General features: G+C 37.7%; 1 protein-coding gene and 1 long non-coding RNA gene across 2 annotated transcripts in view; one reads left to right on the top strand and one right to left on the bottom strand.

Annotated features, from left to right (window-relative positions):
• Nucleotides 1-27,307, top strand: part of trap1 (TNF receptor-associated protein 1) — a 123,984-nt gene that overhangs the window by 48,988 nt on the left and 47,689 nt on the right. The gene's annotated exons all lie outside the window — the stretch shown is intronic.
• Nucleotides 2,219-27,307, bottom strand: part of LOC310739784 — a 63,974-nt gene continuing 38,885 nt past the window's right edge. The window contains exon 2 of the long non-coding RNA XR_014537483.1: nt 2,219-2,586. This is a non-coding gene — a long non-coding RNA (uncharacterized lncRNA). The remainder of the gene's footprint in view (nt 2,587-27,307) is intronic.

The raw sequence follows: 27,307 nt of genomic DNA, 5'->3' as shown, positions 1-27,307 counted from the left end.
GTTTCGAATAGACTACAAACTACTGCTACTCACTTATAAAGCACTAAATGGTTTGGCTCCCATGTATCTCTCCAGTCTTTTAACACGCTACAATCCGTCACTCTCCCTGAGATCTCAAAACTCTGGGATTCTAGTAGTTCCTAGAATAGCCCACTAGAAAAGTCCACTAAAGGCGGTAGATCATTTTCACATTTAGTTCCCAAACTTTGGAATAGTCTTCCTGACAGTGTTCGGGGTTCAGACACACTCACCCAGTTTAAGTGCAGATTAAAAACTTATCTTTTTAGCAAAGCCTACACATAACATACATCTCACATCATAACCTTGTGCTCCAGAACATCTGATTCACATGCACATTATCAACTTGTGCTGTTAATATCATGAACAGCAGCTATGCTAATTTCTCTCCACTGCTTCTATTTCTCCCCCCATCCCGAGGCTTCCTGAGGTTGGCCAGCTCCAGTCACGTCCCACCTCATGAAGATTTTGAACCTTTTAAGAAGTAGATGCCGAACTCGCAAACATCTCAAACCGTCTAGAGACGTACCAGTGCCAATTGGATCCCACTACATGTGTGGAGTTTGACATTGGACCTCCTGGAGTGTTTAAAGGCTCTGGCATGAAGAAGCTGTTGCTGGATCTGTGATGATCACAAATGTTGAGCTCAGTAGCTCCTACTTTAATATCAAAGACTGTAGAAAGAACATTTACTTATAATCCTATACTCCAGTGCTCATGTTAGTTCTCACTCTCCAGTGTTCTGTATTGTTGAAAGATTTATGATCAAACTCTTGATGTCACCAAAATGAGGATGGGTTCCCCTTTTGAGTCTGGTTCCTCTCAAGGTTTCTTCCTCATAACATCTAAGGGAGTTCTTCCTTGCCACAGTCGCCATGGCTTGCTCATCGGGATAAATGCACACCATTCACCTTAACTGTTGATTTCTGTAAAGCTGCTTTGAGACAATGTCTGTTGTGAAAAGCGCTATAGAAATAAACTTGACTTGACTTGACTTGACACAAACACACACACACTTTTCATGCATCTCTCTTATGAAACCAAATGGGCAAAAAAACATATAACATTGTATAAAACTGTAAAGGGAGATATATTGTAACTTACAGATGTAAAACGAGCTCAGATTTTCCATCTCTATACAGATCTCCAAGTCGCTGTTGTTTGTCCACCCCCAAGAATATTTTCCTCATCACTGCTTTGTGCAAATCTCCCAATAAACAACTTTTTGACTGTTAATTTTTTTTTCTTTGTTTCCTTTTTTTTTCAAAGCCCAGTTAGCATGAGCTGGAAATAGCTGTTTGGGCAGAACCGAAAGATGCATCACTTCCTGGACCATCACTGTGCAAGTGCTCCTCACTTTGAAACTTCTAAAGAGTAATAAAATCAAGAATAAATTCTCTCATATAGCGTTAAAATCCTGCACTAATTGGCTACATTCTCCATCAATCTTTTTGTTTCCATAATGCTACTAGCTGGAATAAAAGGTTTGAAATGATAGGTGCAGAACAGAACATCATCATGCCATCTGTCTATTGAGTGAATACTGAAGCCCGAGATTCCACCTCATTTGTTTTGTAACACTATATTCTGCCAGCCATAATTGTTTTTTTTAGGTTTTTTTTACCACCACATAAACAAAAGATTAACCATCTAAATTACAACACTATTGTTTAGTTGGAGCAAAAATGGTTTACGGCATGTTGTTCAGTGAAGCCTCATCTTTCATAATAAACCCGGGATTTGCATAAGTGGATGCGTTTATGACTCGTTATTACAGTAATTATGTATATACATTTTTTATGCATTTTGATTGTGTGTTCTGCTTACACACATTTAGCAAATACATGCGTTATGCGTTTTTCCCATTGGAAAACAGTGATCTAAAAGCTGTGCTTGAGGCTTAGACCTTTAGAATGATTTATAGTTAATCATGGTTACACTTCTCACTTTTTATTTAATCTATTGTTAAACATTTACACCTCCAAACAATGGTATATCGGTCGTGCTGGCAAGGCGCTGAAGGCTAAGGGGTTTAAACATAAGTCATGTCTTTGTAATGGACTTTTATCCCGTTCGATTTTTATTTATAATTAATGTGCCCAGAATTTTCAGAGGAAACTCTGGATATGCTCAGAACTTTTATGTGTAATTCTTTCTGTTTCCCTGAGTTATTCAGAATCGCCTAACCAAGATGGCTGAATTCAATTCAATTAATTTTTATTTGTATAGCACTTTTAACAATGAACATTGTCTCAAAGCAGCTTTACACAGATAATGTGGTGATTAAAAGTGAATATGTTCTTTATAAGTAAGTTTGTCCCTGATGAGCAAGCCGGTGGCGACTGTGGCAAGGAAAAACTCCCGAGATGGCATAAGGAATAAACCTTGAGAGGAACCAGACTCAAGAGGGAACCCATCCTCATCTGGGTTGCACCGAATGTCCATTTATAGCAGATATACGATGTTGTGGGGTACAGTGAGGGTGATCAGAAGCGAAATGTAGTCCTGAGTCAATTTGGCAGTCTGTTGACATTAACTACAGTCCAATCCATCCTCAAAGCTCCCGTTCTTCTACACTTTGTCACACTAGTTAGTTCTATGTTGTGTTTGTCTTATTCATTAAACGCCGTATTTTTCATTAATGATTGTCTCTGAGTGCCGCTCACATTTCAAGGTTCCTGCAATATTTAATCTGAACTACATGCTCTATTAATTGTACGGTATAAAGTAAAGGGGGGTCACGTCTTTCTTGGAGGAGAATACCTCTTTTATAGAATTAATAAAATATTATACTGTCTGTTTGGTAAAAAAACAGACCAATTAATTATAACGGTAATTTCTGTAATATAACCCGTTATAGTTCCCTATAACAGCAACCAGCAACAACCGGTGAAGCTCTAATGAATTCCATTCGAAGGAGGATTAAGTCAGTGCTAGATAACAATGGTGCTCACACGAAATATTGACAATTTGGACACTGTTTTGACATGTTCAGTTAGGGTGTAGTCACTTTTGCTCTTTGTTCTAACTTGCTGTCCATAAAATCACAGACATAGTAACACACGTGGTCATAGCATCAGTTACCACCATTAGTCCTGAAACTTTTAACAACCACATACACAAATTTAGGAATATTCACTCTACGAAAAAAGAACAATCCACAATTTTTCCTGAAACAGACAAAATTACTTGGTGTCCATCAATTTAAATTTTTCATTCAACAAAATATTTTAAATAATAAGTGAAATGTGCATGGATAAAGTTGTTAGCACCTCTCAAAAAGAAATATAAAGATTTGAATTATTGTGTTGTTTCAAGCTAATTATTTTCTTTTGAATAGTTTAATGTGTCTTTAATCTGCTGTTTCATATAACACTGTACACCACACTAAACATGGACCAGAAAAAAAAGCAAAGGGGAGAGTTGTCCAAGAAGTTCAGTAGGAAAATAAAAATTTTGTCCAGATCTGTCTGTGTGTATATACATGTACAGGTGTACAAAAGTAATTGGTGTGCTCACATCAATATGTAATTAATTTTAAATCAGACTTTGCTTTTGATTCAACAGAATATTTGAAATAAAAAAAATGAAATTATAAATGCCATTAAATGGATTTAGCAAAAACTAAGGCCTTAAGTGAAATAAAAAAACCCATTAAATTTTATTTCTACAATCATTAAATTTTTTTAGATAGGAAATAATAATGGCAATTAATTTTGAATACAGGCTTTATAATGAATAGCGTTGATTTGCTGTCACAAAAGGTCTGATAAACCTCCATGGCCAACTTATGATTTATGATGGAAAATTGCCAAAACACTGGATGCTTGGACAGTTTTGTTGAATTTTAATAAATCATAGAAAAATGTATATACTGGAATATTAGCTTTAACATGTACACTTCTGCTCAGTGGGTGATGCTGATCCAGATCAGCAGTTATTTAAATGCTCACTCCAGCCTGTTTGACACAATCAGGCCTCATTCGAAATATGCTCAGGGTAAAAGCAGTCTTAAACAATGAAAACTGTGAATCCATTTCTCTGGAACTACATTTCTACCAAGATTATTGAACATAAGTGTGGTAGCAGAAGTCTCTCTCTGTCAAGTTAAATATATTCCTGAACTACCAGTAATCATTCTGGACCTGCCTGATTCTTTTCAAGTTTTCTTTTTGATTTGGAGCCCACTTGGCCCAGCTAAGAATGGTTCCATGTGAACAGCCTAAAGATCCGTGAAGTTGTTGAGGGTTAAACTTAAGAACCATGAGGATGGATTTGGACTGTAATTAAAATAATCTGCCACAAAGATATAGATCAATGGCAATTGCCATGAACAGTTTTGCGTTTAGGTACAGTTGATATCCATGTCATGAATATCCGCTGGTTTCAATTGTGATTAAATTCCATGGACAAAAGCATAGAGTAGGTTCAGCAGTTAGCATTCACTTTACTCCTCCAATGATTCCGGTTTCAGATGTTAGTAAAGAAAATAGTTGTGGATGTGTCCCGCAGTATCGAAGCACAGTGAGGAATGTGCACTACATTAGCTAAAGAAGTTGTGGCAGGGCTGTGTAAAAAAAAGTCCCACCCTACCTGCAGAATCCACATGGGGATAATAGGGGAACTTTTCATACATAGGGAACCTTTGGCTCATCACAATCCCATAACTGTACAATTTAGGCATGTCGCAAATGTCAGTAGGTGAATCCTCTGGTCATCATTCATTATAACATTCTTTACACATTCTAAAAATGTCTAGTGATGACATTGCTATCCCTAATGTTCTTTCAATTTTTTTTTTTTTATCTCAGAGTGTTCTGTTAATTGATAGGATAACATTTTCTCTGAGATGGAATAAGTAATAAAATATTTGACTCAAGTTAAAGTACTAACCCAGCCATTAGGGTTGCAGAAGCCAGTGCACAGGGAAGAAGGAGAGGAGGAAGACGTCTTCAGAAACAGCAGGGAAAGGAGAAGTGTAGGAGAGTGGAGGTTAAAGTGGGCACAATAAATGTTGGTACTATGACTAAGAGCGTTAGCTGATATGATGGAGCGGAGGATGATAGATATGTTGTGTGTTCAGGAGACCAAGTCGAAAGGGAGTAAGCCCAGGAATATTGGCAGAGGATTTAAACTGTTAGATCATGGTGTGGATGGAAAGAGAAATGGTGTAGGGGTGATCCTGAAGGAAGAGTACAGTAAGAGTGTAGTGGAGGTGAAGAGAGTTTCTGATAGAGTGATGAATGTTAAGCTGGAAGTTGAAGGGGCGGAGATAAATGTCATCAGTGCTTATGCTCCACAAGTGGGTTGTAAAATGGAGGAGAATGAAAGATTCTGGAGTGAGTAAGATGAAGAGGTGGAGAGTATACATAGATTGGTATTTGGGGCAGATTTCAATGGCCATGTTGGTAAAGGGAACAGAGGTAAAGGGGTGGCTATGGCCTTAAGGAGAGGAATGTGGAATGTGGAAGGGCAGATGGTGGTAGATTTTGCTATAAGGATGAAAATGGCAGTGGTAAATACACACACACATATATATATATATATATATATATATATATATATATATATATATATATATATATATATATATATATATATATATATATATATATATATATATATACACAATACATACATACATACATACATACATACATACATACATACATACATACATACATACAAGCAGAAGGAGGAGCATAGGGTGACATATTAGAGAAAAGGTGCTCACATGTGGACTATGTTCTATGCAGGAGGTGCAATCTGAAAGAGATTGGAGACTGCAAGGTGTTGGCAGGGGACAGTGTAGCTAAACGTGAGGAGATGGTGAAGCAGGAAGTGAATAGGATTAGTAAGGAGGAATTGAGAGCAGCTATTAAGAGGATGAAGGTATTGAGGAGAGATGGCAGTGGAGTTTTTAACCAGATTGTTCAACAAAATTCTGGAAGGTGAGAGGATGAAGTTATGGGAAAGAGTAGTGGAAGCCAGGCTGAAAGAAGAGGCGACCATCTGTGAGGAACAGTATGGTTTCATGCCGAGAAAGCATAGACGCAATATTTGCTTTTAAAAATGTTGATAGAAAAGTATAGAGAAGGTCAGAAGGATTGTGTGTTTGTGGATCTAGAGAAAGCATACAACAGGGTGCTGGGAGATGTGGTATTGTATGAGGAAGTCAGGTGTGTCAGAGAAGTATGTGAGGGTGGTGCAAGGCATGTATCAGCTCTAAACCTTTCCTGTTTGCAGTTGTGATGCACAGGCTGAAGGACGAGGTCAGACAGGAGTCTCCATGGACTATGATGTTTGCATATGATATTGTGATTTGTTGTGAGAGTAGGGAGCAGGTTGAGAAGAACCTGGAAAGATGGAGGGAGGGGAATGAAAGTCAGTAGGAGGAAGTCAGAGTACATGTGTGTGAATGAGAGGGAGGGCAGTGGAGTGGTGCGGTTGTAGGGAGAAGAGGTGGAGAAGGTGGAGGAGATCAGGTACCTGGGATCAACAGTGCAAAGTAATGGAGAGTGTGTTAGAGAAGTAAAGAAAAGCATGTAGGCAGGGTGGAGTGGGTGGAGAAAAGTGGCAGGAATGATTTGTGATAGAAGGGTATCTGCCAGAGTGAAAGGAAAAGTTTATAGGACTGTGGTGAGTCCTGCTATGTTGTATAGTGTAGATACAGTGGCATCAACTAAAAGACAGGAGCTGGAGCTGGAGGTAGCAGAGCTGAAGATGCTGATGTTTTCATTGGGAGTGACGAGGATGGACAGGATTAGAAATTAGTTTATTAGAGGGGCAGCATCTGAGATGGTTTGGTCATGTGCAGAGAAGGGACATGGGGTATATCGGTAGGAGAATGCTGAGCATGGAGCCACCAGGAAGGAGGAAAAGAAGAAGGCCAAAGAGGAGGTTCATGGATGTGGTAAAGGAAGACTTGCAGGTAGTTAGTTTGAAAGAGGCAGATGGACAATGAGAGTACAATGTAGTATGGAGACAGATGATCTGCTGCCAAAAGCAGCCGAAAGAAGAAGCCTTATAACCATTTACTAATAATGTCTACACATCTCTTCACTGCTATAGCCTTTATATTTATTCAGTGTACATATGTTTTATATATATTGTTGCGGATTGCCACCTGTTACTGGTGATTGTGTTATTGACCACCGCAGAACTCTGATCAAGGAGTTGGAGCCATCAGATAGAATTTAGCCATTTATTGCACAATACTAACACTAAACACAGGGTCATGTGTGTGAGGTAGTTTAGCTTTACAAACTTTATCCTGCGCTCTAACACGGCATCACCTGTCATGCAGCGAGAGTGCCCCGGCTGCGCAGTTTGTACGACGATGCCTATGCTCAGTGCTCAGTTTGCCCGTGTCTGGGAAGCCGCATTTGAGATACTGCCACTCGTGCCAAAACGGAAAGAATTCACAACAGCCGCCCCCACATTTGAACAGCAAATGGGTAATAAGGAGAATTCTCTACAGATCATTATGGTCACCCTTTAGAGACGGTAACTGAATCAGGCAAGCAACTGGTCTAAGGTACACTTTGCAGTCAGTGACAACTTCCGCAGTCTGCACATGTCCATCGCTACTGGGCAATGTCTTCTGAACCTTCCCTATGGGCCACTGAGCTCTTAGGAGTTGTGAATCCACTATAAGCACAACCGAGTCTACTTCCAAGTTTGATAAAACTTTATGCCACTTCTGTCGAGTTTGAAGCGTTGGAAGGTAGTTTCTGGTCAAAATTATCAAGAATTGGTCAACAATGTTCTGACAGCACCTCCGCCACCCCATTTCTCCTGGAGCATAAGCCACCTGAGGAAGTGATGCATCCTGCCGCCCCATAAAGAGAAGGTTAGGTGTGACTGGGTCAATGTCAGCTAAGTCGGTGGAGGCATATCCTAGTGGGTTCGAAATGAGGATCCCCTCCACTTCCACTAAAACCATGTAAAAAAAAATAAATAAATCATCCGACACTGCCTGACCACTTACAGCTACCTGAAGAGCACTCTTCTAAAAACAGACCTCCCATTCCCATACACCACCAAAATGTGGAGCACCTGGTGGGTTGAACCTAAAGCTGATTTGGTAGTCTGCAAGGTGGTTCTGGAGTTCTGGCTCCATCCTAGAAAAGGCTTTCCGCAATTCTCGTTCTGCTCCACGGTAGTTGGTGCCACAGTCCGACCGGATCTCCTTTGGGCGACCACTCCTAGCTATGAACCTACAGAGTGCAAGAAAGAAGGCATCCACATCTAATGCATTAAGGAGCGCAATGTGAACTGCCCTTGTCGTGACACACTTAACCTCTTAGCCTTCAGCACAGGTTTTGGGTCTTACAGCTGAAATGCCCTACCTAACTTTAAATGTTAACAGTTTCTGGGCTACATACACAATTTATACACAAAATATCTTCAAAAAGAAGACACTTTGAGCTTTACTGTCTATTATTCAAAGTTGATAATTCTCAAAACGATAATAAGTTATAGATGATTAAGTACTGTAAAAAAAAAATCCTAAATTGAAATTTCGTTTCCTTTATATATAAATACATAAAATCAGTCCTGAGCAATCCAGAAAAGTAATGGGTTAAAAGCCACATGTCTCTTGAGTTTATATTTTAAATTAAATGAAGATATCCTGAAAAATGAGATTTCTACAAACATTTATCTGAGACTCTCCCCGCCCCTCCCCGCCCAGCCCAAATTTTAGGACTCACAGCTGAAAAACACATACCTAAATTTAAATGTTAAGAATGTGCTACATACACAGTTTAGATATCTTTGGAAAGAGGACATTATGAGCTTTACTGTCAATCATAAAAGTTAATATTGCTCAAAAACATATTAAGTTATAGATGATGAAGTGCCATGGATATACAGTTCCTGCATTGAACATTATTTTTATTTCATATATAAACTTTCTTTCGGCTTCTCCCATTAGGGGTCGCCACAGCGGATCATCCGTATTCATGATCCGCATGTTTGATTTGGCATGTTTTTACGCTGGATGCCCTTCCTAATGCAACCCTCCCCCTTTATCCGGGCTTGGGACCTGACCGGGAATCGAACCCGGGCCACAATAGATTTATACTCTATTCATACAGTCTGCATAGAAATGACTGGCTGACCATTAAAGGCTTTTGTTATACATGTTTGGGTCTATTGATATTGAGTTTGCATTCATATTGATGGCCAGGTAGACAGACAGTCTTTTGTTTTACAGTCATAGCCATTCATATTGATGTGTGGCCATTCCAATCTCAACAATACACACACACACACACACACACACACACACTTACTTTTCAAACATTTCTCTTATAAAAACCAACGGGCAATAAAACCAATAAAATCGTATAAAACTGTAAAGGGAAATATATTGTAACTTACAGATGTAAAATTTCATCCATGCAGAGCTCTTTTTGATTGTCCATTTTTTTTGTAAACAAAGTCCAGTTAGCACGAGCTATAAACAGCTGTTTGTGGCGAGCTGAGAGCTGCATCACTTCTTGTTTCGTTGCAGCACGTGCTGCTTCGACCAGTAAGAGTTTGTAAAGAGTAATAAAACTAAGACTCACACATGTGGGGAATAAAATCCTCACATATATCGTTAGAATCCTGCACTTATTGGCTACATTTTCCATTTGTCATATTGTTTCCATAATGCTACTGGCTGGAAATAAAAGGTGTGAAATGAAAGGTGGTGCATAAAACATGACACCTGCAGAAGGAGTGAAGACTCAACCAAAGATTCCGCTTCTTTTACTTTTATTTTATAATTTTTTTATTTTGTAATCTCAAGCGTTTTGTAACACTATATTCTACCAGCCATATTTTATTTTTTTTTACCAGCAAGATGGCGTTTTTTATGCGAAAGTTATTCCGAAACATAAACAACAAACACCAGCCGAAGTTCTGTGACGTAAACAACAGAATAACCATCTAAATTACAACACTATTTGTTGTTTGGAGCAGAAATGTTTGGAGCAAAAATTAGCAGCAGTGGATGTGTTTGTGACTCAATATTACAATAATAATTCAAATCAATCATTTTTATTTGTATAGCGCTTTTAACAATGAACATTGTCTCAAAGCAGATTTACACAGATAATGCGGTGATTAAAAGTGAATATGTTCTTTATAAGTAAGTTTGTCCGTAAAGAGCAAGCCGGTGGCAACTGTGGCAAGGAAAAAGCGCGTACAGTGATGGGGATCACTGTACCCCGCAACATCGTATATCTGCTATAAATGAAAATTCGGTGCAACCCAGATGAGAATGGGTTCCCTCTTGAGTCTGGTTCCTCTCAAGAGGGAACCCATGCTCATCTGGGTTGCACCGAATTTTCATTTATAGCAGATATACGATGTTGCGGGGTACAGTGATGGGGATCAGAAGCGAAAAGTAGTCCTGAGTCAGTGTAGCAGACTCTTTACATTAACTACAGTCAAATCCATCCACAAAAGCTCCTGTTCAAGTAGTATAGTGTGATCAATGGTGTCGAAAGCTGCACTAAGGTTGAGCAAAACAAGTAAAGAGACAAAACCCTGATCAGAGGCCAATAGCAGGTCATTTACCACCTTAACTAGCACCGTCTCTGTGCTATGATGAGGCCGAAATCCTGACTGATACATTTCAAAAATGTTATTCATAAGTAGGTGTGAGCATAACTGCTGTGCTACAACCTTTTCTAAAATTTTGGATATGAAGGGGAGATTTGATATTGGTCTGTAGTTGGACAGCTGACATGGGTCAAGGTCAGGTTTCTTAATTAGGGGGTGGATAACTGCCAGTTTGAAGGATTTTGGTACAAAACCAGTGCTAATGGAAGAGTTTATTATTTTTAAAACAGGTTCAATTACCTCTGAAATTATCTGTTTAAAGAAACTTGTAGGCAAGGGATCGAGAATGCAGGTTGATGATTTTGATGAGGAAATTAATGAAATTAAGTAATTCTCGTGAATAGGAGTAAAACTTTGTAATTGATTGTCTGTTATAATTACACTGCTGTCTACAGGGTTACTTGTAAAATAATTTGGATTTATATTAACCGTCTGGATTGTTTGCCTGATGTTTTCAATTTTATTATTAAAAAAGTTCATGAAATCATTACTACCTATTGATGGTGTGCATGTGAGTGCAGTGCTTTTATTCCCTGTTAATTTTGCTACTGTGCTGAATAGAAATCTAGGATTATGCTTGTTATTTTCTATGAGGGTGGAGAAATATGCTGATCTAGCAGCACTAAGAGATTTTCTATAAATTAGGAGGCTCTCCTTCCATGCTATTTGAAATACTGTTAATTTTGTTTGACGCCATTTACGTTCTAATTTTTGAGTGGTCTGTTTTAAGGTGCGTGTATGATCATTATACCACTGTGCTAATTTTTTCTCCCTGATCATTTTGGTTTTAAGGGGAGCTACATCATCTAGGGTATAACGTAATGTTGATTCTAGGTATTCAGTGGCCCAGTCGAGCTCTGCAGGGTCAGACGGAGATCTATCTAATATCGTAATTTCTGGAAGATTGTTAATAAAACGCGCTGCTGTAGCTGACGTGAAAGTACGCTTAACACGATAACGTGGTGAAGTAGTAATGCAATGACTGAGGCAGATTTTAAAAGAGATGATATAATGGTCTGAAATAGCTTCAGACTGTGGAATTATGACTACGTTTTTTATTTTTAATCCAAATATTAACAACAAATCGAGAGTGTGTCCACCACTATGAGTGGGTCCTATAACATTCTGATTAATTCCAACTGAATCTAGAATGGACACAACAGCTGCTCTTAAGGAGTCTTCCTGATTATCAAAATGAATGTTAAAATCACCAACAATTAATGCTTTGTCTAAAGAAGTAGCTAAATTTGTGATGAAATCTGCAAATTCTATGAGAAAATCAGAGTAGGGCCCTGGGGGTCTATAAATAATAATTAGTGGAATTGACTGACTGGACCTGCTTTCGGACACTGAATATTTTATGCTGGTGTAAAGAACTTCAAATGTTTTACATTTGTGTTTAGTCTTTTGTGTGAAGCTTAGATTATTATTATAAATAGCTGCGACTCCGCCTCCTCTGCCATTTAGACGGGGTTGGTGTATGTAACTATACCCAGGAGGACTCGCTTCATTTAATGCTAAATATTCATTTGGTTTAATCCATGTTTCTGTTAGACACATTATTTTAAACTCCTGGTCGGTGATAATTTTGTTTATAGTAAGCGCTTTAGACGTGAGAGATCTAATATTCAGCAATCCTATCTTTAGATCAGAGGTGCTGGCTGTGCATTCAGTCCTATTTAATTTAATGTTAATCAGGTTACTAAAACAGACTTTCTGAGAATTCCTATATTTTGGTTTTGCTCGGGGGACAGACACAGTCTCAATTTGATGGATCCTGAGTGACGACTCTGTGCAGCTAGCAGACGGTCGGTTTAGCCTGTCTTTCTGCTCCCTGGCCTTGGCTCTATACAGTCACTTATTAACTAGTGCTGTTTTGAGACTATGACCTATACTACAAGAAATGAGAGCAGCACCTTCCCGAGTGGGATGGACACCGTCCCGCCCTAACAGGCCAGCCTTGCCCTCAAAAATGCTCCAATTATTAATGAAGCCCACATTGTTTTTGTGAGTCTCAAGTAGGAACACTGGCCATAACCACTGTTGCGGGCATCAGAGAAGTGATGAAGTTCTCTTTTGATGACCTTTTCAAAGTTTGCAGGCACATAGCAAGGTGCAAAATTTAATCTTTTCAAGTTCATCAGATCAGCCTTCCAATGCTCCCACTTTGGCTGAACTTCTTTAAGAAGGGGGTCGTCCAAACCTGTTCCATTTCTACACATTTCCTTAAGCACTGATTTTCCATTGTGCAAGAAAGGAGCAATTTAGCCCAGTGGATCATACATACAGATGCAACTGTCGATAGTATGCCACGACATGTTGCTGGCTGTTCTTTAAGGTCAACAGAGTATCTGAGTCTGTCAGAATCAATGTGCTAGTAAATCCCTAAAGTTCTCTCTAAAGATGTGTCATCGAAGTTAATGTCAAGTGCCTGTACTTCAATGGCTGGTGCTCGTGCTATTCAGAACAACTCTATCATTTAAAATACATTTGTGCAGTCTAAGACCACCTAAGGCACAAAGTTGTTGACCTTCTCTTGCTGCCTGGACAGCTTTGTATGTGCTGGCTACACTGGTGACACCGTCATCTACGTAAAAGTCTGTTGTGATTCATTTTGAGCCAAGAGGATATGTACGCTCATTCTCCTTAGCACGGTGTTAAAGATGAGGTTGCACTGAAAAGATGGACCTTTATGAGGTATTCTTGTGGACATAAAGGGAAGTCTCAGTTTTTCCACCATAGAAAAAGGAGATTTTGTTTCGATCTGCTTCAAGAATACCAGAATAACAAGAATCAAATTATTCATTAAATCTGAGCATTGCAGCAAGTGGTCATTGAGGCTGGTTCCCTGGTACTTGGCAGAGCAGTGGAAGACAACACGTAACTTGTCTGGCTTCTTAGGATGGTACACCCCGTGATAAGGGATGCACCACTTCTCTCCATCGTTTCTTTCATCATGCACGTCTTCTGCATCACCTCTCTCAATGACCTTTTCTATACAGTTTCCTTTTAAGATGATTGAGCCTTACGATGGTTATTGCTTATTGTATATTGCCTGCTTATTGTTAAGCAAGTGAGGTCTCTTTTTGAAGGGGAGGGGCATCTTGTAATACCCATGGTTGTTTTTTCTAATGCCTTGCTGCAGTTTGTTCAAGAAGAGGATGTCATCCTGTAAAATAGTTTTATTATCTTCACCAGCATCTTTGAAGTCAGACTCCAACACTTTAATAACATCTGCTGGGGCCACTGGATAGATGGTTACGGCAGTCCTTTGCACTGTGGCCTAGTTTCATGCAACTGTAGCAAAGTTTGTTCTCCTTTACATATTTTCGTGTCTCTTTTAATGATTTTGCCACAAATTTAAGACCGCTGTGAATCTTATGCTTGCTGTCTTTGCAGAAGAGACACATTTAGGAATTTCCTTTAGTGGGCCTTTGTTCATTTTCATCATTTTGATAACTTTCCATAGCTGTTTGTATGTGAAAGACGTTAGCCCTGTTTCTTTTACTATCCTTAGGGTTCCATTTTTCCATAGTGGGGTCAGAGGCACGTAAAGAACTGAAAGAGGTGACAGGATTACAAGTAATCTCTGCTTCCATTGACATTAAGTTCACAAAATCGATAAACTTTGAAAAGTCACGAGTCTCAGTGTCCACGTGACCTGACTGTTCCACCGTGCTGCTGCCCAATCTGGTAAATTGTACATGCTGAATGTGATCACTGTTGTACACAGATGGTTCTGTTGTAGGCAGCCTGTTCAGGGCTATGCTATCTCGGACAGCTTGAGCGAGATAAGATATATCGTTTTTTTAGAGGTAAGGATGTTGATTATATCCTTTCCTACCTTTAGTTTTTCCAGTTCACACTTTCAAGTTTTCCATTTCTTTGGCTGCTAATTCAGCTGTGGCATCTGTACGGTGGCCGAGAAGTGCAAAACACATTAACAAATCCAAAAACAAATGAACAAATCCAAAAACAAATGAACAAATCCAAAAACAAATGAACAAATCCAAAAACAAATGAACAAATCCGAAAACAAATTACCAAATCCGAAAACAAATGAACAAATCCGAAAACAAATGAACAAATCCGAAAACAAATGAACAAATCCAAAGACAAATAAACAAATCGAAAAACAAATTAACAAATCGAAAAACAAATGAACAAATCCGAAAACAAATGAACAAATCCGAAAACAAATTAACAAATCCAAAAACAAATGAACAAATCCAAAAACAAATTAACAAATCCAAAAACACTAACAAATCCGAAAACAAATTAACAAATTAGAAAACACTAACAAATCCAAAAACAAAATAACAAATCCAAAAACAAATTAACAAATTTAAAAACAAATTAACAAATCCGAAAACAAATTAACAAATTCAAAAACACATTAACAAATCCAAAAAACACAACGACAAGCCAGACAAACCGGAAAAGGTAGGTATAGTTTGCGAATGGAAACTTACAGATCATTGGACAAGACACCTGTCAGTCAAGATATACAGGTGAGTGACAAGTATCTCGTCCAATGATCTGTAAGTTTCCATTCGCAAACTATACCTACCTTTTCCGGTTTGTCTGAATCGTTGCACGAAACACATTAACAGATCCAAAAAACACAACGACAAGTCAGACAAACCGGAAAAGGTATTTAGTTTGTAAATGGAAACTTACAGATCATTGGACGAGACACCTGTCATTCACCTGTATATCTTGACTGACAGGTGTCTTGTCCAATGATCTGTAAGTTTACGTTCACAAACTATACCTACCTTTTCCGGTTTGTCTGAATCGGTGCACGAAACACATTAACAAATCCAAAAAAACACAACGACAAGCCAGACAAACCGGAAAAGGTAGTTTGTGAATGGAAACTTACCGATGATTGGACGAGACACCTGTCATTCAAAATATACAGGAAGTATGAAATCTTATAACTTTGTTTCTTGTACATGTGTAAAATTGTCCGTTTACTTTAAACTTTTTTATATTATTTGGATTAGTGCACCTTTAAATATAAAAAATAACAACAATAAACATTGGCAAGCAAGGAGAAACTGGAATTAATCCAAAGATACTTTGAGGAAGGAAATTCATATGCAGTGATGTTGGAGATGCTGCAGTATATCATGACAAAAAGATCTAAGAACGATTTGGCACATGTTTTAAGCTGGATGACCTTCCTAACGCAACCCTCCCCATTTATCCGGGCTTGGGCCCAACACTGTTTGTGCAACTCTAATGGCTGGGTTCGGTTCCCTGACCGGGAATCGAACCCGGGCCGCGGCGGTTAGAGCACCAAATCCTTACCACTAGACCACCAAGGAACCCAAGCTGTGATAAACAATAACAGAGACGACTTTCTTGTTAATAATATACTTCTGATGGGAAAATTTTATATACAAAATCAAAATACTTGAAACCAAAGTTTTTTTTTTTTGCATTTTATAATGAGTTTATTTCTTTCACAACAGCCCTAAAAGTGATTAGAAAGAAAAATGCAATGAATCTTTTGTCCTTTTTAGAAAAATATGATTTACAGAATAAACCATAGCCCTGTTTATTTTTAACCTTTTTTTTACTTTAATTTGATGATTATTATTATAAATTGTATTTGTGTATGTGTATATATTTGTATTTTTATGCACCTGTTCTGTGTATTGTAATGTAAATTGTACATGTTATTGCCATGTTGTTTGTATACGGTTAATTGCTTAATAAATAAATAAATAAATAAATAAATAAATAAATAAATAAAAGGGGAAAAAAAGTTGTACTTCCTGTATATTTTGAATGACAGGTGTCTCGTCCAACGATCTGTAAGTTTCCATTCGCAAACTATACCTACCTTTTCCGGTTTGTCTGACTTGTCGTTGTGTTTTTTTGGATTTGTTAATGTGTTTCGTGCAACGATTCAGACAAACTGGAAAAGGTAGGTATAGTTTGCGAATGGAAACTTACAGATCATTGGACGAGACACCTGTCACTCACCTGTATATCTTGACTGACAGGTGTCTTGTCCAATGATCTGTAAGTTTCCATTCGCAAACTATACCTACCTTTTCCGGTTTGTCTGGCTTGTCGTTGTGTTTTTTGGATTTGTTAATGTGTTTTTGAATTTGTTAATTTGTTTTCGGATTTGTTAATTTGTTTTTGAGTTTGTTAATTTGTTTTTGGATTTGTTATTTTGTTTTTGGATTTGTTAGTGTTTTCTAATTTGTTAATTTGTTTTTGGATTTGTTAATTTGTTTTTGGATTTGTTGTTTTGTTTTTGGATTTGGTAATTAGTTTTTGGATTTGTTGTTTTGTTTTTGGATTTGTTAATTTGTTTTCGGATTTGTTAATTTGTTTTCGGATTTGTTAATGTGTTTTGCACTTCTCGGCCACCGTACATCTGCCTGCTTGGCTGCAATGGAAGTAACTGTAGAGTGTGGTGATGTGGTGCGTAAGACTGTGGATCCACAGACATAATCATGACTGAGTAACTCATGCTGATTGTGTTTTACATTTTCTCGTTTAAAATCCCCAAGCATGCCATTCTGTCAAAAATGATCTTTGAAATATCCCTCGTCCCAGCTTCAACAGTATCAATTCTGTGTCTAGTGTCACTGGATGGAGCGACGTAATCTCTGATTTGCAGGTAGATGTGCATGAAGTGCTACCAGTTGGCTCTCACTAATGTCTGTCTTTAGCTCTTCCCTTGTGTTGCGAGCCAGATCCTTACATGTTTCGTACAGCTAAATCAATCTTTTTTAGTTTTTAGGGCCTTCCTTCCTTTAATATGCATGTGTAACGAGTTATGAGTGCAATATAAATGGAATCATTTGCTTTTTCACAAAAATCCTGTATTGCTATATTTGTTTTCTTTCTTTTGGTATTAAGTGTTTATTTTGCTGTTTGCTGTAAGAGACTTTTATTTTGAGATTTACTCTTGGGGTTATGCGGGCGGCATTTTCAATTGAGCGATTACAATTGATGAGATAATTAAACTCATTAAGTGTAAAAATTGATTTGATTTCACTTTGTGAACAGTTCTGAGACTGATGTTCTATTGTATGTTTTATGTGCAAGTGGATTTAGAATGTGATAATTTATCATGTGGGCTGTATGTATTCAGTGTTAATGTGCTTCTGAGTTGTTAGCCAGCTAACAAGTGTTGTACTATACAGGAAAACATTGTCACATGGTGCCCATTTCTTTCTTGATCTCTTTTATTATTTTTCTAATGTCTTTTGTATAATTATTATAGTGTTTAAATGTATTTTGTTCAATTGTTGCATATAATGTAAAGTTTGCATTGCATATGCTGGAGAGAGGAATACATTGTCACATGGTGCCCATGAGGGATTTCTCCTTATTGACATTAATCCACAGATCTGAGGAGTGTTGATTGGTGGGCGAAACTGCTAATCAACCTTCTGGTGAACTATGTGAAAGTGTCCTGAGCCTTTCTTGAACACAACGCAGACGAGAGTAGCAGCGGTTAGCAGTAGACCAGCTACACATGCATCTTTTCTGTGGGTTTCCATTGTCGACCAGAGCGGTCAAGCTCCTCCTCTTCTGTTCCCTTATGAGGGGCCTCAATCTGCTGGTCTGGATCTTTATTTTCAGAATGATCCATTTTCTTTACAGGAGTGCCATAGACTTAAATCATCAAATCGAATCCTTTGGTTGTCTTTGGTTGGACAGCTTTAACATGTGTGATGGACTGATGGGGTTTTCTGGGTAAAGTGCTTACTCTCTGGAGTAAGGACAAGCCCTTACTGTAGCATTTGTACTGTGAACATATTCACTTTACTCTCAGAAACTGATGTTTATAACGGATTTAATCTTTAAAAATAAAACAGCAATAGCTGAATAAAAACAAACGGTCATTATTCATATGCCTGCAAATTGTGTACAATGAATGCCTATAATTGAAAACCTCAACTTTGAGAGAAAAACATAAAACACAGAAAATGACCAAACAATGACCCAAATGGATGCAAACAATCCCTCTGTACAACACTAGCAAGCAAAATGGCCATTAATGATGAATCAGCATTTATGCTAACGACCCACTAAATATTAACCAACAGCTTTATTTAAATTTGTTTAAATGTTGGACAGTCGTAAAAAGCATTTCTCTGCATGTCGTAATCCGTATGAATGTGTATGTAACAAATCAAATTAGAATTTGATTTAAATGCAAACAGTTGTAAAAATATTAACAAAAGAGATCATCCCTAGGTTTCTTATTCCTAGTGTATTTAAATGCGACAATGGCACACCTTTTGCTACTAAAGTAACACAACTATTGGCTAAAAGCTTAGCAATCGATTGCTATTTTAATATTCCCCATCACCCACAGTCAGCTGGAGTGGTAGCGAGAACAAACATAACCATTAAGGAACGTGTTACCAAAGCCTAAATTGACACAGGCCATTATTGGACTGTTGTTCTCCTGGCAGTACTCTCAGAAATGAGAATGAGCCTATCTTCAACAACTAAACTGTCTCCTTTTGAAATTCTAATGGGCCAGCCTTTCCCAACCCCATGAGTCAGGGGCCGCACTGGCATTTCTTCCTTAGGTAATCTGGAAGTGATGGTGGACGACCACGTTTTCTGGTTGAAAATTAAAATTAGTGTTGATGTCTCTCTAACTCCCTCTGACCACCGATAAGCCAACCCACCCTTTTAGGTCCTGATATGAAGCCTACAAAGGTCTGTGAGCCAAAGTATCTTGGTCCAGTGAGTGTTCTAGCCATAACCGGAACTGGAGTTCTGACTGATTATCAGCCACAGTGGATACACGCAAGCAGGATTAAAATAGAACCTGCTTAATCTGTGCACTAATTGGTCTGTTGGCCTAAGAAACCTACCTTAGTGAGTACTCAGGGCTGAAACAGTTGAGAGCCCATGGAAAGATCTGTTCTTTTTAGTAGAAGGGGGCCACCTTCAGGGTGAAGATCTAACTCACTTGACTGTTTTGCTTAGCTTGCTCTGATACCTGCTCTTGGTCTAAATTTGATAACAATATGTGCAGGCGGAATAAAGACAAATGATCTTCTGTGGCAACCCCTAATGGGAGCAGCCAAAAGAAGATGTGCATGGTTGTAATTACATTCCAAATTTTCCTTATTCTCTTTGAACACATTATTCAGAGAGAGTAGACTGTTACATATATACCTGATAATGATGCTTATAGACAGGTTATTAAACAACCACTGAGACACATTTGCCTCTAAACATCTTTGAGAATGTGAAACAACTGCTGAACAAAGTTTTTTTGAGAAGATTAAGAATTTGGAGGCCTCAATTGGAGTGGTAATGATGAAGGATTATATGCATGTTGGGATGAAGTTAAATGAAATTTGTCTTTTAAAAAAAAATTTCATCTGCAGTTTATATCACCGAACCTTTTCCCATAAAGAACATCCAATGTTATGGTGTGAGGCGCTAAATCATAAAAGATTTAAACTGGCCATTGTAAGTATTAACATGGGCTTCACCCAGGTCCTCTAAACACATTCCTATGTTGTCTTTTCAGTATCTATAGCACGTGTCAAACTCAAGGCCCGCTGGCCACATCTGGCCCGACGTACAATTATATCCGGACCGCAAGATCATGTTATATAGATCTATTATTGTTATTAATGGCCCGGCGATTTAAAGCGCTGATAAAACACAAACTACAGATCCCATAATGCAGCGTTTTAGCTGTCTTGCCGAACGCTAGGCTACCTGGGAAAATTCCAGCGTCAATCAAGTGAAGCTTCTGTTGATGTATACAACCTTATTGTAAAGTTATTGCAAAGCTTGCCCCTTACAATGACGAAGAGAAAAGTTGATTCTGAAACAGCCTTTCAAAACCGATGGGAGGCTGAGTATATGTTTACTGACATTGCGGGTAAACCTGTGTCTTATTTGTGGAGCTAATGTGGCTGTAATTAGGGAATTTAATCTAAGAAAGTAGAAGTGTTAAAGAAGAATCTGACATTTCAGCAGACGTTTTTCACCAGAGCAAAATCACAAAATGAAGCTGCTCTGAAAGCAAGTTTTATTGTGGCAGAGGAGAAATCAGAACCAAATCAGCCCAGCCATTTACAAAGGGAGATTTTCTGAAGAGCTGCATGATTAGGTTTGCGACATCTTGTGTTTGACAGGAGAGATTTTTATGGAGAGCAAAATATTTTAAGTTATTTAAAGTTAAAGTTTTTTTTAATGGCATAAGAGCAAAGAAATCTGATTGTTTTGATTTGCAGCATGTTCATATTTTTTATCTTGTATAATTTTGACAGGAAATATTTTTTTAAGTTTAAATGTATTTATTCTGGAATAATATTCCTGTCTTTTTTTATTCATATTTATGTTTAAAAACCATTGTTTTAATGTGTTCAATAAATGTTTATCCTGTTTGGCCTGCTACCTAAAGTGTGCTTTGAGTTTTGGCCCCCTGTGCAATTGAGTTTGACAACCCTGATCTATAGGATCTTCACGATGGGAGTGTGTAATGTACACAAAATGTCTTTGTCTGGGCTCACACATCTCTGGTTACCATGTCTTCTTACCCAATCAGGAACAGTTTTAGCTCAGGTTTTTTCCAGTGTGTATATACATACTTGCCTGTTATATGCATTAACCTGAAAAATAATATATGCGCTATTCTGTGTGCTGTGATTCTCCCCTGATCAGAAAAGACCGTAATTGTAATAACTTACAGTAATGTTGCCACAAACATAATCTAATAAGTCCCATCTCTCTTACTATCTTTAACGTCTCTGCCTGTATTAAAATAACTACACACGTGCATTCACAAAGCAACTTTACTTCTCTTTTTCTTTACTTACATATCCCTTTCTCTCCTACCCAGCCAATATTTTCATGTTCAACCCAAATGGGGCCCAGAGAAATTTGTCCATCGGCTCCACATAGGCCCCATGTGTGTTAGCCCAGAGGGGCCACTGATGGATCCATGGTGGGCTCTAAGTGGGACCCGTATAAGTGTTCTTTATATGGGCTCATTTGGGTCCCAAATAGGTGTTAAAAATGGGGCCAAAGTGGGCTACAAAAAGGGCCCTTATGGGGCCCACATGACTCAATCATGGGTCAACCCACAAATGGCCCCTTTATGGGGTTGTTGTGGGACCACATTGGGTGAGATTTTGGTCCCATTTATTTATTTCATCATTGATTTCTGTGGGTGAACTTAATGTGCTACTATGGAAAATCCACTTTCAAACCATTTCAAACCTCAGTTACAATGTAAAACTGTGCCTGACCAAACAAAGAACTAATATTAGTTGATTTTGTGTGCTGCTTACAGTGGGCGAGAAGTGCAAAACACTAACAAATCTGAAAACAAGATAACAAATGCAAAACCAAAACAACAAATCCAAAAACAAATGAACAAATTCAAAAACAAAACAATGAATCCGAAAACAAATGAACAAATCCCTGATTAACAAATCCGAAAACACATTAACAAATCCGAAAACACAACAACAAAATTCAGACAAACCGGAAAAGGTAGGTATAGTTGGTGAATGGAAGCTTACCGATATATACCGATGTACATCTTGAATGACAGGTGTCTTGTCCAATGATCTGTAAGTTTCCATTCACCAACTATACCTACCTTTTCCGGTTTGTCTGAATCGTTGCACGAAACACATTAACAAATCCAAAAACACAACGACAATTCAAACGACAACCGGAAAAGGTAGGTCTAGTTTGTGAATGAAAACTTACCGATCATTGGACGAGACACCTGTCATTCAAAATATACAGGAAGTATGAAATTCTCTCATTTTATGAAAATAAAGTAAACGGAAGTTCTCCGTTTATGACATAAAGATTAGTTTCTACACTTTTATGTGTTCCAACTTTCTCCTGCCGCAGACTGTTACTTCAGACGCTTTATGGTCTGATATCCATAACTGGCTTTACCCAAAGGTTTCCCATCTAAGAAATTTCACTGTGAAGGACATTCTTTTTGGCGACTTTCTTTTTATTAATATACTTCTGATTGGAACATTTTATATACAAAATTAAAATACTTAAAAGTGAAACCAACAGTTTTTTTTTTTTTTTGCATTTTATCATGAGTTTATTTCTTTCACAAAAGCCCTGAAAGTGATTTAAAAGAAAAATGCAATGAATCTTTTGTCCTTTACAGAAAAAAATGATTTACAGAATAATCCATAGCCCTGTTTATTTTTTTTTACTTTTTTCACTTAAATTTTATTATTATTGTTATAAATTGGATTTATTTATAATTTTTTTCCCTATTTTCCATAAATATGTGTATATATTTGTATTTTCATGCACCTGTTCTGTGTATTGTAATTTAAATTGTACTTGGTATTGCCATGTTTTTTGTATATGGTTAATTACTTAATAAAAAAATAAATAAATAAAGCAAAAAAAAAAGAAAAAAGACTGTTGGACTTACTGTATATTTTGAATGACAGGTGTCTCGTCCAATAATCAGTAAGTTTCCATTCACAAACTATACCTACCTTTTCCGGTTTGTCTGAATTTTGTCGTGTTTTCGGATTTGTTCATTTGTTTTCAGAATTGTTATTTTGGTTTTGAATTTGTTAATTTGTTTTTGGATTTGTTATTTTGGTTTTGCATTTGTTATTTTGTTTTCGGATTTGTTTTGCACTTCTCGACCACCGTAGCTGCTCTATGTTTAAAATAGCATAGTTGAGTGTTTGAACTGTGAAAAATAAATGACCAACTCAGAATGTGTAAATCACATTTCATTCAAATTAATTCAAGTAAACAACAGAGGTGGCAAAAGTAAACACATCCTTTACTTAAGTAGAAGTACAGATACTCATGTTTTAAAATACTCAGGTAAAAGTTGAAGTACTAATTAAACTTTTTTACTCAAGTAAAAGTAAAATCTTGGCTCTGACATGTACTTAAGTAAAAAGTAGTTATTACTTCTACCTGTTTCAGCTGTTAACTGGACCTCACATCGTAATAGATAGATAGATAGATAGATAGATAGATAGATAGATAGATAGATAGATAGATAGATAGATAGATAGATAGATAGATAGATAGATAGATAGATAGATAGATAGATAGATAGATAGATAGATAGAGCGGGGAAAATAAGTATTTGACACGTCAGCATTTTTATCGGTAAGGGGATTTCTAAGTGGGCTATTGACACAAAAATTTCCACCAGATGTAGCCATCAAGCCAGATATTGAATTCATACAAAGAAATCAGAACATTTAAGTATACAAGTTGAGTCATAATAAATAAAGTGAAATGACACAGACTTGAACACACTTTATTTAATACTTTGTAGAAAAGCCTTTGTTGGTGATTACAGCTTCTAGACGCCTCTTGTATGGAGAGACCAGTCGTCTGCATTGCTCAGGAGTGATTCTGGCCCATTCTTCCACACAAATGGTCTTTAAATCTTGAAAGGTATCTTGGGCCTCTTTTATGAACTTTGATTTTCAGTTCTCTCCATAGATTTTCTATGGGATTTAGGTCAGGTGATTGACTGGGCCATTCAAACAACTTGATTTTCTTTCTTTGAAACCACTTCATTGTTTCCTTGGCCTTGTGTTTGGGATCATTGTCTTGCTGAAATGTCCAGCCTCTTTTCATTTTCAGCTTTCTGGTAGATGGCAGCAGATTTTTATCCAGAATGTCCTGGTACATTTCTTCATTCATCCTGCCTTCAATAATATGAAGTCTGCCAGTACCCCTTGCTGAAAAGCAGCCCCAAACCATGATGCTGCCACCCCTAAACTTAACTGTTGGTATGGTGTTCTTGGGGTGGTGGGTAGTGCCATTTCTTCTTCAAACATGGTGTGTAGAATGACTGCCAAAAAGTAAAATTTTGCTTTCATCTGACCATACTATAGTCTCCCAATAATCCACCGGCTTCTCCAAATGCTCTTTCGCAAACTTTAACCGAGCCTCAACATGCTTTTTGTTCAGCAATGGAGTCTTGCGTGGTGAGCGTGCATGGATGCCATGGCAGTTCAGTTCAGTGCATTGCTTATAGTTTTCTTTGAAACAACAGTACCTGCTGATTGTCTTCCTGAAGTTCTGCCCGAGTGGTTCTTGGCTCTTGGCGAACTCTCCTGATTATTCTTTGGACTCCTCCAAAAGGGATCTTACGTGGAGCACCCGATCGTGCCCGGTTTATGGTGAACTGATGCTCTTTCCATTTCCGGATAATGGCCCCCACAGTGCTCACAGGAACATTCAGCATTCTGGAAATGCCCCTATAACCATTCCCATCAAAATGCTTTTCAACGATAAGATTACAAAGATCTTGAGAGAGTTCTTTGCTTTTACCCATCATGAAGACTTCCCTGTGTGCCCCTGGGCAATGAGAAGCCTTTATAGGCCATCAATTAGGACTAAGATTAGGAAGCAGGGTTTCTCTCTCAATACTGACAGATTTCCATTTTGCACCTTGTTATCTTCATGTGTTCAATACTTATTCCCTGTGTCATTTCACTTTATTTATTATGACTCAACTTGTATACTTAAATGTTCTAATTTCTTTGTATGAATTCAATATTTGGCTTGATGGCTACATCTGGTGGAAATTTTGTGTCAATAGCCCACTTAGTGTTTGATTTGAGACTTGGCGCAGAAATATACTGATTAAACTGATTAAACTGATTACTAATTAAAAATATTTTTATCTGGAGTTTATTTATTTATTTTATATTTAAGTAAAGAAAGGACGTCGTGGATAAATGTATTTTTTTTATATTTAGATATTTATTTATGTATTTACATTTTCTATGAAAATGGTAAAAACAGAAATGCCCGCTGAATTGATAACGTGTTAATAAAATTTTAATTAATGTCATTTTAATTTTGACAGCCATACATATATACATACAGTGAGGAAAATAAGTATCTGGCCTGTCGCTGAGAAACACGGAGTTTGAGCTCTCTCCAAAGATTCTCTATTGGGTTTAGGTATGGAGACTGGCTAGGCCACGCCAGAACCTTGATATGCTTCTTACAGAGCCACTCCTTGGTTATCCTGGCTGTGTGCTTCAGGTCAATGTCATGTTGGAAGACCCAGCCTCGACCCATCATCAATGCTCTAACTGAGGGAAGGAGGTTGTTCCCCAAAATCTCGCAATACATGGCCCCGGTCATCCTCTCCTTAATACAGTGCAGTCGCCTGTCCCATGTGCAGAAAAACACCCCCAAAGCATGATGCAACCACCCCCATGCTTCACAGTAGGGATGGTGTTCTTGGGATGGTACTCATCATTCTTCTTCCTCCAAACACGTTTAGTGGAATTATGTTCTATTAAAAGTTCTATTTTGGTCTCATCTGACCACATGACTTTCTCCCATGACTTCTCTGGATCATCCCAATGGTCATTGGCAAACCTAAGACATGCCTGGACATGTGCTGGTTTAAGCAGGGAAACCTTCCGTGCCATGCATGATTTCAAACCATGACGTCTTACGTGTATTACCAACAGTAACATTGGAAACGGTGGTCCCAGCTCTTTTCAGGTCATTGACCAGCTCCTCCCGTGTAGTTCTGGGCTGATTTCTCACCTTCCTTAGGATTATTGAGACCCCACGTAGTGAGATCTTGCATTGAGCCCCAGTCTGAGGGAGATTGACAGTCATGTTTAGCTTCTTCCATTTTCTAATTATTGTTCCAACAGTGGACCTTTTTTCACCAAGCTGCTTGGCAATTTCCCCGTAGCCCTTTGGAGGTGTACAATTTTGTCTCTAGTGTCTTTGAACAGCTCTTTGGTCATGGCCATGTTAGTAGTTGTATTCTTACTGATTGTATGGGGTGGACAGGTGTCTTTATGCAGCTAACGACCTTAAACAGGTGCATCTAATTTAGGATAATAAATGTAGTGGAGGTGGACATTTTAAAGGCAGACTAACAGGTATTTGAGGGTCAGAATTCTAGCTGATAGACAGGTGTTCAAATACTTATTTGCAGCTGTATCATACAAATAAATAGTTTAAAAATTATATATTGTGATTTCTGGATTTTTTTTTTTTAGATTAAGTCTCTCACCTATGATGACAATTTCAGACCCCTCCATGATTTCTAAGTGGGACAACTTGCAAAATAGCAGGGTGTTCAAATACTTATTTTCCTCACTGTATATATATATATATATATATATATATATATATATATATATATATATATATATATATATATATATATATATATATATATATATATACACACACACAGTATATATATAAATTTCTTACTGCCTTCTGCCTGCTGATTCTTATTTTCGTAAACTAGTCTACATCTGCGGTGAGTGAGAGACAGGACTTTATACACCAGTGGATTGAAAAAGACGCACAATGACAGGAAATCGGTTGTTCGGCTGAAATCGGCACACAGTGAAAATAAAAAATATATATTTCACCAAATCAATGGATTAAAACTAAAGTAACGAGCCGGTTTTGCAAATGTAAGAAGTAAAAAGTACAGATATTTGTGTAAAAATGTAATGAGTAAAAGTAAAAAGTAGTCTGAAAAATAAATAGTGAAGTAAAGTACTGATACCAAAAAGATCTACTTAAGTACAGTAACAAAGTATTTGTACTTTGTTACTTCCCACCTCTGGTAAACAAGAAACATAATCACTGAGTAAAATAGTTCACTGGTGGGTCTATGCAGATTCAT

Source organism: Silurus aristotelis (assembly GCF_946808225.1).
Source record: "Silurus aristotelis genome assembly, chromosome: 17".
NCBI lineage: Eukaryota > Metazoa > Chordata > Actinopteri > Siluriformes > Siluridae > Silurus > Silurus aristotelis.
Note: the sequence above shows the minus strand (reverse complement) of the source record. Positions and strands in the feature narration are given on the sequence as shown.